Source organism: Labeo rohita, unplaced genomic scaffold, assembly GCF_022985175.1.
Source record: "Labeo rohita strain BAU-BD-2019 unplaced genomic scaffold, IGBB_LRoh.1.0 scaffold_1259, whole genome shotgun sequence".
NCBI classification, from domain to species: Eukaryota; Metazoa; Chordata; class Actinopteri; order Cypriniformes; family Cyprinidae; genus Labeo; species Labeo rohita.
Genome location: NW_026127405.1, coordinates 12,095 through 23,527, shown reverse-complemented (window position 1 = coordinate 23,527; position 11,433 = coordinate 12,095). Strand labels below are relative to the sequence as shown.

At 37.6% G+C, this 11,433-nt stretch overlaps 1 long non-coding RNA gene across 1 annotated transcript; it reads right to left on the bottom strand.

The window, feature by feature from the left end:
* Positions 1 to 8,979: 8,979 nt before the first annotated feature.
* Positions 8,980 to 10,033, bottom strand: LOC127157923 (uncharacterized). The gene is made up of 2 exons (XR_007826026.1): positions 9,791 to 10,033; positions 8,980 to 9,578 (listed from the first exon to the last, which is right to left on the bottom strand). It is a non-coding gene; the product is annotated as an uncharacterized LOC127157923 (long non-coding RNA).
* Positions 10,034 to 11,433: the final 1,400 nt, after the last annotated feature.

Sequence of the window (11,433 nt, the reverse complement as noted above, 5' to 3'; positions counted from 1 at the left end):
AAACAAGCTGACAAAAAAGATTAAATCCACTATTTGGTGATAATATAGTACAGTAAGAAATTTAAGACTGTAAGATTTACATGCATTTTTTTTTTTTTTTTTAATTTGACCAGGAACGCTCAAGGTGCTATAGGGTTTTTAACACAGTACAAGGGTTAATTGTGACATTATAGTGGCCATGAAAATAATAAAGTACATATTTTTTATCAATAAATGAAGTATGTTTTGATGTTCACAATGTAAATGGACTTGACAAAATCATAAAAGAACCCAAAATGATGTGGTCACAGTATGTATATTAAGTATATTAATGTGATGAACTACAGCTGCGGTTTTTCTGCTAAGAACCAAAGGCGAACTAACTTCACACCTCCGCTAAAATGACACTTGAGACAAACTTGTTAAAAATAACTGAAAATATTTCTCAGAAAACAGAAGTTAATTCAGAGAAAAGCATCATTTGTTGGCAGATGCCGCTTCTTTCATATATTGCATTTTAACCCTCTATGGTACCTCCAGGCAACACAGCCTATTTTGTTTTTGTTTTAAATAAAATGAGCCACCCATTTAATGAATCTATGCTATCTTAGTAAAGAAGAAGTCAAATACTAACAAATGAAATTGCAAAAAAGTGGTCACATGACCCATAGGGGTCTATTTTGTTTCCTTTTTCAGGACATGTGCACATGTCACATGACTCCATATTTTGTCCAGAGAAAGGTGCAGTTTTCATCAATTTTCATTCATTTAATTGCCAACAAAAAATCTGAATCACCTTCACTGGTTAGTAAAGAAGTATTTTCAAAAACTTTTCATAATATATCATCAAATATATAATAGGAAATTACAAAAAACTGCATGTTGCCTCAAGGCAACATTGTACCATAATGGAATCACATATGGCCAACCCGGCATATAGCATAGCATACGTGTATATGATATTTGTAAGAAAAAAGTTAGAATTATCTAAATGTATTTGTATTTTTGCATGATATTGTGATGCATTTATAAGAATTGTAATTCATAAACAATGCTTGCACATATTCTGTTGAGAGGAATTTCACAAGCTGTGAGGTGTCATTAGTGAGGAAGGAGATTTTACATGCATGTGCTTGTGTGTGTATGTGCATGCTTGTAAGGAAAAGTTATATATTAGCATAAGATTATGATAATTTTATTTTTTTTTTTACTTTGAAACAACACTAATTATAATGTTTTGGTATGATAACAGATATGATAGTTTGGTTATACTTGTGATCCACAATGGTACAGTGTTGCCTGAAAGCAACATGTGGGTATGAAATCTTATTTTTTGTTAAATATGAGATGTGCAAAACATCACAAGTGGGATAAATCTATTTGTTCAAATGTTTGATTAAATAAATTGGTGTTTTAAATAAATTGACTAATTTTTTCTGCATAAAAATATCAAATGTTTCATTTTGTCCGTTGTGGTACAAGAGATAGATGATAATGCAGAGGAGGACCCTGATTATGAGGCATCCTCCTCACATGAGAATGAGACTCCTAGTGTTGATCTTCTGTTGTCTCTCAACCACCAACAGACACATTTCCTTACACAAATGGAAAGTTATTATGGTCCCACTCACCACTTGATGACTGAGAAGACTTAGTGCTACTAATGTAGAGGGAAAGGTGTATAGTCGGGGGTTTCAAATCTGTCCTGGAGGCCCCCCAACCCTGCACATTTTGTATGCCCCCCTTCATCGAACACACCTAATTCAACTCATCAGCTCATTAGTAGAGACTGCCCTAGTAGAGAAGACCTGAACTGGGTGTCTCACATTAGGGAGACATACAAAACATGCAGTGCTGGGGGCCTTTGATGTCATATAACAACACATGGTTATTTTAGGGGAATTAGAAATCCTGTGCTGAACATGTCCCCAGGAAGTGGTACGTCTGGTCACCTTACTTTACAATCTATTCCTCCCATCACTGTGGATGAATGTCTGGTTCCATTTCATGGCCCTTCAGACAATACATGCCAAACAAACCAGCCAAATATGGCATACCAATATGGGCCACATGTGAAGCACAGTCTATCTATGCCTGAAATATGAAGTTATATACTGATAAATCCCCTGAAAAAAAAAAAAAAAAAAAAACAGGGCATGAGTGTTGTACTAGACATGGCTGAGGGACTAAATGGCCATAACATTACATGTGCTACTTTTTTTCCCACATCATACGTCCTGCAAAGTAGTGCAGATAAAAGGCTGGAATGAACCTTCTAGTGGGCTGTAAGAAAAACAAATGCTGTTCATATTCTGTCTATGCAGTTTGTTTTATGTCAAACTTATATATTTGCATAAAAAAACAATTACAGTTGCATAAAACAAGCCCTGATACAATGCTCACATTACTATTCATAGGTGTCTTTAGCTGAATTCCTTTTACTATCCTTGATATTAGAAATTGTTATTCTTTCCAAATGTTCTAGTTACAAATATTTATACTTATAAATAGTCTGCAACAAATATAACACCAAAATTATATGTGTTTTTACAATTTTAGGTTAATCAATGAGTTTCTATGGTGATTTGCGAATTTGTCGATAGTCATGCAGTAGGTATGGTGGATGTCTAAGAGTGGGGGGTGGGAGGAGGGGGTTTATTTAAAAGGCCTATTTAACAAGTCAACAAAGGTATAAATGACCTGACACAAAAAATTTTGTCAAAAAGTTATATTCTGGAGGTTTCACTTGCTGGGGTCAAATTGACCCCACTGGAAAAAAAGGTGTTAGTGGATTTTAGGGTAACAGGATTAAGAAACGTGGCACAAGCACAGTTTACACTCAAAACATTTGTTATGAAAGTTATGAAACAATTATGCTGCCCAAAATGAAAAGCAAAGACACATTTCTGATTGTCAATCATTAGTGGAACATGTTCATATGTTAATGTGATGAACTACAGCTGTGGTTTTTCTGCAAAGAACATGAGAGAGAAAAGCCTGAGCATCATTTGTTGGCAGATATCACTTATATTTGATATACTGTGATTAATGCAATGACATTTAGAGATTGGTAAGTGTGATTTAAGCATTTATTTCTAAATGCATGTATTATTATTATTAGGGGTTCGAGCACGTAGTGCTGAAACCCTATTGTAATTGTAAGGATTTTTTTTTTTTTTTCTGCCGTAAAACTGATTGTGCAGACCAAACTGTAAGTTCTAGAGACTTCAAACTTGGCCAGATGGTAGATCTCAATTTGGGGAGAACCTATCAAAGTCTCAGCCCAATCGGCCTATAGGTAGCGCTACAGCAAACAAAATTACGAAATCGCTCATAACTCCTAAACCATTTGTCGTAGACTCAAAAAAAAAAAAAGAAAAAGATTTTTGGATTTTATCGTCAAGACGATAAAAACCCCCCCCAAAAAATCAGATTCACTCTATGGGCCCAGTTTTACCGCCATTTTGAAGTAAATTCAAAACCTACTTTTGCGAACTAGTCCTAGGTTTTTTGCTCAATCTTGATCAGACCACTGCAGCACAATTCTCTCTAGAACTAGATCTCTCTAGAAAAAGGGTGTGGCCAAAAATACCCAAAAGCCTATAAAACCTAAACAAAAACTCAAAACTTTACAAAAATTGGTGAGATCATGTGTCAGATGACTCTTAACAAGCATGCAAAGTATTCGTGAAGATCGGACCATAGGTGGCGCTATAACAGTTAAAAAGGCTTTAAAAACACAAGCTGATATGGTAAATGGCTTCAAATGGCTAAATGAATGCACATATATTCACACAAACACTAGATCTTCATATGATGAACAACTTTGCATCAAGAACCATTGCTGTCATCCAAGTCATTCAGTCATATTTTCACAAATATGTTAAAAACCTACTTTTGCGAACTAGTCTTAGGTTTTTCACTCAATCAGACCATTGCAGTAATATTCTCTGGGTTAATAATTATCAAAACAAATGTTGAATTTTGCTCTAATGGTCTCTAATGGAGAGTCTATTTAAAGATACAATATCATACAACACCAAACCTATATTAACACAAATATGTCTGATTTAACTGAACTACCTAAAATAAGAAGAACTAGCAAAAGCACATGTCCACAGGGCCTCCATCTTTCACAAGCAGCACAGATAAACAGATGATCTCTGAAACTCTGTATCTGATCCACACGTAACATATCATCACATTGAATCAATAAACAATACAATAAACACTGAAACCCTCCTACACACAGCACATCATTTATCTTCAGCTGAATACTGTATTAAAAACAGAATAACAAAACAGAAGATAGTGTAGAATATAATGAAATACTCACAGAGTATGAGAGGCAGTGCACTGGACCCCATACTGACACATTAATAGACTGTTTTAACAGTGCTGTGTGCACTAAATCAGACACTTCCTGAGTTTCACAGTTTGAGAAGAGATGAGGGAGGAGACAAAACTCTACACAGAAATACATGAAGAAACAGGAAGAAAAAGACATTCATTAAAGATATTTAGTCTTTTCATGCATGCAAGTTACTAAAAAAGACAGAGAATGTCTGCAGTAGTTGTTCTCACACTGCATTATTTTCTTCATTCATGCTACCAGAGCCGCACACATTACAAACAGACCAGTTATAAAGTAAAACCATGAGGTGAATCCTAATGTAGGTCTACTTATGTAATTCCTGCTCTTATTTGAGTTATTCTCTCGTCTACAATTGCAGCGGCCCGGTTAATGACAACTAAACTGCTTTTACACAATGATTGATATAAAGAACAAGTAATACATTGTCTCTGTCAGTAAATTCTGGCAATATCTGCACAATCACTTTGTTGTCATAGAAGTATTTTTGCATCACCATATTTCACATGTAAGACTTGTCAAAATCAAAACCCAGTGTGATTATTGCATCAAAAAATGAAAAAAAAAAAAAAAAGAAAACATTTAAGATTTTCACATGTAAGACTTCATACAATCAACAAAATAAAACACCAAAATCAAAATATTGTCCAGTGTGATTTATAAAAATATTTTGATTCAGAATGGAGTGAAAAACAACAACATTTAAAAAAAAAAGTTTAAGATATTTCAGGAGACTTCTTCAGCAGGATTCTTTATTGAGAATGTGCTGTTTGATAGTCATTTATCAGAGAGCAGTGCTTAATAAGACAAAGCAACCAAACAAAGTATGCAAAGGATGTAAAGTGTTATTAGGAGTCTGACCAGTTGTACAGCAGGGCCACCAAAAACAGTCTATAAAATACTTTTGATTCACTATTGGATGGAGAACAAGAATTGGCAGAAACCTCATTCTAAACATTTTGTTTCACCAGTTGGTACTATTGTTGCTTTACTGTCAAATAAAACATCTAAAGAGACTCTAAAGTTTGACATTAGACAGGGTTTCTAGAAGTGGAAGTAAATGAAAATGACATGCACATGTTGCTGTGAATCTTTTGCTCTTGTGGTCGTATTTTGAGGTTTATGAAACTAAAGAAGCAGAATAAGAATAACTATCTCCCCCACTCTTGTTAAAACCAGAGAGCAGAAACAGAGCAGAAGTCAAACCACGACCATCAGCTCAACTCTTTTATTAGGCCTCTTAACACTTCTGTCATTTTCTCACTTCAAACAAATAACAATGTGTCCTTAGTGATGAGCTGAAAGAAGCCAGTGCAACAAATAAAATGTGTTACTGCTGTAACTCTAAATGTCCATTTTCTACCTATGGCCTCAGAAAAATGAGGCCCACTATATAGAAACAACCCACAAAATGCTGTGACTTCCATTACAAGGTACATCTACAACCAAACCACATCACTGAGAGAAGCGTCTGCAGAACTTGCTTCGACTGTGAAGTTTGATGCTATGATTATATTAGGGACGTTTCTGTTTTTATGATTATTAAATCTTTGCAAACATAAACAAATTAGAATAAGACATGCATCTTTTACTCTTAGATTTACTTTTGAGAATTTGATGTCTTGCATTGATCATCTCTGAATTAACATATATTTACCTGACTGATAATACATTGTTACATTTGAATTGATCCTGTTTACTCTGGAATGATTGACTCCAGTAGATCATGTTGTAACTTTGTTAACTCATATCTGCACCTGGTTAGTAATGGGATAAAGTCAAGTTAAGATGGAGCATGGGGTACGCCAAATGAGATTTCACAGATTTGGCTAACACTTGCTGTGAAAGCCAAAAGGAAATTTCCATTTATGTCAACTGGATGTTGTTCGACCAACCTAACTTTGGGTGGGTAATATTTCTCAAGCAAACATGGGAAACCATGGCATGACTACACCAAAACTATTGTCAGAGAAAGTAATATTGGTCTGCTTATATCTACAATTGTGGTCATGACCGCTGACTAGAGATAATGTTGCATTTTCTCCTTTCAGGTTGCACAAGGGTCCTAATGGTCTGGTCTAAACATACAAATGAGACGATATCAATTCCAGATCAACCTGACCATCTTTCTGTCTCCTTACCTTTTCATCCTCTTTCTCTTCTTCCCTAACATAGCAATAAACTATTCATTAATATATTTGGTTGAGGTGTGGTCTTTGCTCGTGAATGTAATATTGAAACAGAATATGAGTGGTGTGCTCGAATTAGACGTAACGATGACGTTTAGTAGAAACGCCCATGATTGTGGTTTCACCTAGGTCCTTTAGCGAAGTATAAACTCCCCTTCTTCATTGGGTTTCTAGAATCTTTTTAGTCAGTGTGAATATGAAAGTAACTGTGGATCTGTCTGGAAGAAAAATAAAAAAAGGTGGTAAAGGACTTCGAAAAAAGTTTTTCGCGATAACATTCAGGGAATCACTAAACCAGCAATTCGTCGTCTTGCTCGTCGTGGCGGTGTCAAGCGTATTTCCGGGTTGATCTATGAGGAGACCCGCGGTGTGTTGAAGGTGTTTCTGGAGAACGTTATTCGTGATGCTGTGACTTACACTGAACACGCTAAAAGAAAGACCGTTACCGCCATGGATGTTGTATATGCTCTGAAACGACAGGGACGCACTCTGTATGGTTTCGGAGGTTGAGTTATTTCTGGAAACAAAAACGCAAACCCCCAACGGCTCTTTTAAAAGTCACCCACCCTTTCACACAAAGAACAAGTTTCTGAATGGTGTTAAGTAGCTGTGATTTGTTTAGTAAACAGTGTGTAATCTCACTTTCAGTTGTTCAAGATGAATAAGCAGTTAACCAATGTTTTGAGAATTACATGTTAATATATATTATTATTGTGATCTTAACTACACATTGAAATAAAATGGTGTAATTAACTCCGTAGTTATTATATTGTAATGATACACTTTACCAAACAAAAAAGTGCGGAAAATCAAACAAAGGAACTGAAACGGATGGGGGATGGTAATCGTCAAGCATGAGACGGTGGGAGGGATTTACATTTTGACGTCCCTGATTGGTTTTATTGTGGCCAATGAAATCATTCTGTGGGTTGGTCCATGGAGATACAGCAATCACAGACTGCCATTCTCCCTTTTAAAATTAGCATAGGACAGTGCATAAAAGCCCAAGTATTTTAGCAACTAAAGTTTTTTGACTTTCCGAATTTATGAACAGATCATCATGCCTGAACCAGCAAAGTCTGCGCCCAAAAAAGGCCGTCACCAAGACCGCTGGCAAGGGAGGAAAGAAGCGCAAGAGATCCAGGAAGGAGAGGCCCTGATCACACCGAACGCGTTTTTGCAGTGAGAGGCGCCTTTTTTGAATTTTTTTCTATGGGCAGTGAGCGTTATGCGCGCTGTTTATGCGCCGCGGGCGTTTTAACCGCCTGCTGCGCCTCGCGTTTTTGCCGGGACGCTCTGAGCGCCTGAAGTTGAAAAAAAAAAAGCAACTTTGAGCGGAAAAGCGCCTGACGTCATCGCGGTTTTTTCCATTATCCAATCGAATGAATGGAGAGGCGGGCCTTCTGTTGTGGTGACGAAAGTTTTACCGACGCTTAAAAAGTCCGGAGACTGTCTATCGCGGGTTACCCGGAGCTGTATGTTTTAAGTTTTTTGCTGATATGACAGTTTACTTAACAGCTAAAAACCAAAGCTTTTAGAGCGCTCGCGCTATAATCCTTTGATTAGATTGACAGGACGGCTTATTTGATGGTTGCCTAGCAACAAAAAAACCGCAACGCACTGCTCTTTTTTTAAAAAGTCACCAGAAAAAGGCAGTGCGGTGCGCCTCGCGTTTTTAGAACTAAAAAACGCGTTTGTGTGATCGGGGCCTTATGCTAACTACGTGTACAAAGTATGGAAGCAGGTTCATCCTGATACTAGAATCTCTTCCAAGGCGATGGGCATCATGAATTCTTTCGTCAACGACATCTTCGAGCGCATCGCCGGTGAACTCCTCTCTCAGACAACAGAAGTCAAAATTTTAATATAAAAAAAGCATCGTAAACAAAATGCATGCTGTTAAGATGTCATTTGACATTATTAGTAATGAAATTATTAGTTTTTAGTAGTATTTAAAACATAGAAGTTGCTCAGTCTTGTCTCCTTATTGAAGAGGCATAATGAACTCTAATTTTTTTTTTTTTTTTTTTTTTTTTGTAACTGTTTTATTTATCCAGTGTCTTTCAGTGCAGTGAATTTGACTGACACATAAAGAAACTCTTTTTGGAGAGGATGATGAGTCTGGAAGCCTTTTTGTGTGGGATTTGCTTGTTCTCCATGTGTCAGTTTGGTTTCTCCCACACTCTGATATACAGCACAGGTGAATTAGAGACACTAAATTGTCTATATGAGTGTGAATGTGTGTCTGTTAGTCTTGCGATGGACTGGTCATGACCAGAGTGTTTCCCAGCCTTCAGCCTGAGACTTCAGCATCCTGTGACCCTACATGTGGTTTAGAGAATGGATGTAATATCAGTTTGAAGTTTATTCCTCTTGTAGGGGAATTTACAGTTAAAACCCAAGGACCAGATATGATGAACAAAGACCAGGAGTCAGAGATGGAATCAATTGAAGAAAAATTTACTGAAGAAAAATAGTTTGCAGTTTCATCAGCAGAAGTCAGCTTCAACACTCTCGATGGAGTTCATAGGCCGCTCTGCGTACACTCTCAATACAACAGCAATTATACTCTAACAGTCACTAACTACATCATTACTTAGATAAAAAAGGCTTCTAGGTGGATAAAACATAAACTCCACTCATGGACATACAGTTCAAACCATATCTCCGGTGATTATTAGGTGACAGCCGAGATCTGGTCTTAGGATCGATGTGACCCACCGAGAGCATATATCAGCACTTCTTGCGTCACATTGTCTGACAACGTCCATTCTGTCCTGGAGTCAGTTATTCACACACATAGAGAGTACACAATTGCTTCAAGGTTGAGTGGCTCAGATTTGTTCTCTTATCAGGTATTTTCCAAGGCATACAGATAATGAGTGCAGTTTCTCAGAGAGAAACTCAGCTAACTACTAAGATATTATAAATTAATAACTTCATTAAATCAACTCAAATCTAAGAGGTTAAATACTTAACTTGATCAATGGTATATCACTCTGTTACAGCATACTGAATTTGGCCTTCAGCAGATGTAACTGTAAAACACACACAAAACATTTATTTATTTTCACATGTTCATTTCATTCTGACACTTTTTGTTTAGCTTCCACTACAGTTATTGCTTATGAACCATCTGTTGTAAATATTGATATATAACACAAAAGACAGAGAGTAAAGTCATGTCTGTCAATTAATGTGAATAGTTTGTGGAAAAGAGACTCAGAGAGACAGAAGACAGAAGTTTTACCTCTCGCTCTGTAGCATTTGAACAGCAGCACGACTGTAGACAGCAGATACGGACAAGCTGCCAGAAGAAAACTGACAATTTTGAAGACAAAATTCTGACCTGAACCTGACAATGAAAAACAGAAACACAAGCACATTATTGAGAAACATTATAGGGGCCCTAAATACTTTCAAACTGTTTTGAGAATGAACACAAAAGCACTGAAATATATAATCTCATCTATAATGTCCCCTTAGCTCTGTATTAAGGGAATAGTTTACCCCGCAGCCGTGGGGCAGCCGTGGGGCAGCCGTGGGGCAGCCGTGGGGCAGCCGTGGGGCAGCCGTGGGGCAGCCGTGGGGCAGCCGTGGGGCAGCCGTGGGGCAGCCGTGGGGCAGCCGTGGGGCAGCCGTGGCCTAATGGTTAGGGAGTCGGGCTTGTAACCGAAAGGTTGCGGGTTTGAGTCCCAGGTCCGGCAGGGATTGAAGGTGGTGGGAGTGAATAACCAGCGCTCTCTCCACCCTCAATACCACGACTGAGGTGAGTCCCTTGAGCAAGGCACCGATCCCCCAACTGGTCCCCGGGCGCCGCAGCGATAGCAATATGGCTGCCCACTGCTCCGGGTGTGTGTGTGTTTGATCACTTCTCACTACTGTGTGCACTTGGATGGGTTAAATGCAGAGCACAAATTCCGAGCATGGGTCACAATACTTGGCCACACGTCACAACCTTTCCTTCCACAAAACATAAACTAAACTAAAACAAAATAGGTCTCTGTTTCAAAAAAAAAAAAATAAGACACAGGATTGGTATAAGATTAAAAGTCAATTTTATTCTAATTCTGGGTAACACTTTAGAATACAGTTCCATCATTAGTGAATAACTACAAATGACTAATGCACTATTAACATTCTAGTAACTATTAACTAACAAGAAACTCTGATTAACGAATCAGTAAGTAATAGTGCTCAGTTGAACATTGTAGTTCACTATTAGCTAAACAGTAACTACTATTTTTTCATATCTCCCAGAGAACTATGTAGCTCAGATTTGGTCTGTGGTTTGTATTTATACATATGTCCGCAACCAGGAAAAAAAAAAAAAAAAAAGTTAAATTACATACCACCAAGGGTTGATAGTAATATTACTATTGCTATTTTATATTAAAAAATGGCACGATATCTTATCCACTACAATGTTTACATTTAAATACCTGCTCGTCTTGTTTTATTTTCCCATTACAGAGTTCCACGGGTGGACGGGGCTTACTAGGGACAGCAGCTGCCCGTGAGGAGAGAGAAAAAAGAACTGACAATCCGTCCTAGTTCTCCGGAATAAGATAATGCAAATCCAATATTATGGATGACAGATCGTCATTCTCTTCTGGGGATGCTTATCTAATGGTTTAAAGGAAACGGACAGTTGTTTTGATGAACCTATGTTTATTGACCGGGATAACCTCCTCGCCTGTGGGAAAAGAAGGTGTCCCTGACACTTCAGGACCACATGTATTCTTCGCTGTATTTCTTCTCGGCTGAGCTGGAAACTGTCTGTGCTTGCTGCCCTTCGTGCTCGTGGGTTCCCCGTCCCATCAGGTCGTGAGTACTTCTAAGAACATGCAAGACAATTCTTGTGTTTTGTTTGCTGTTAAAGTGAAGTGGCCA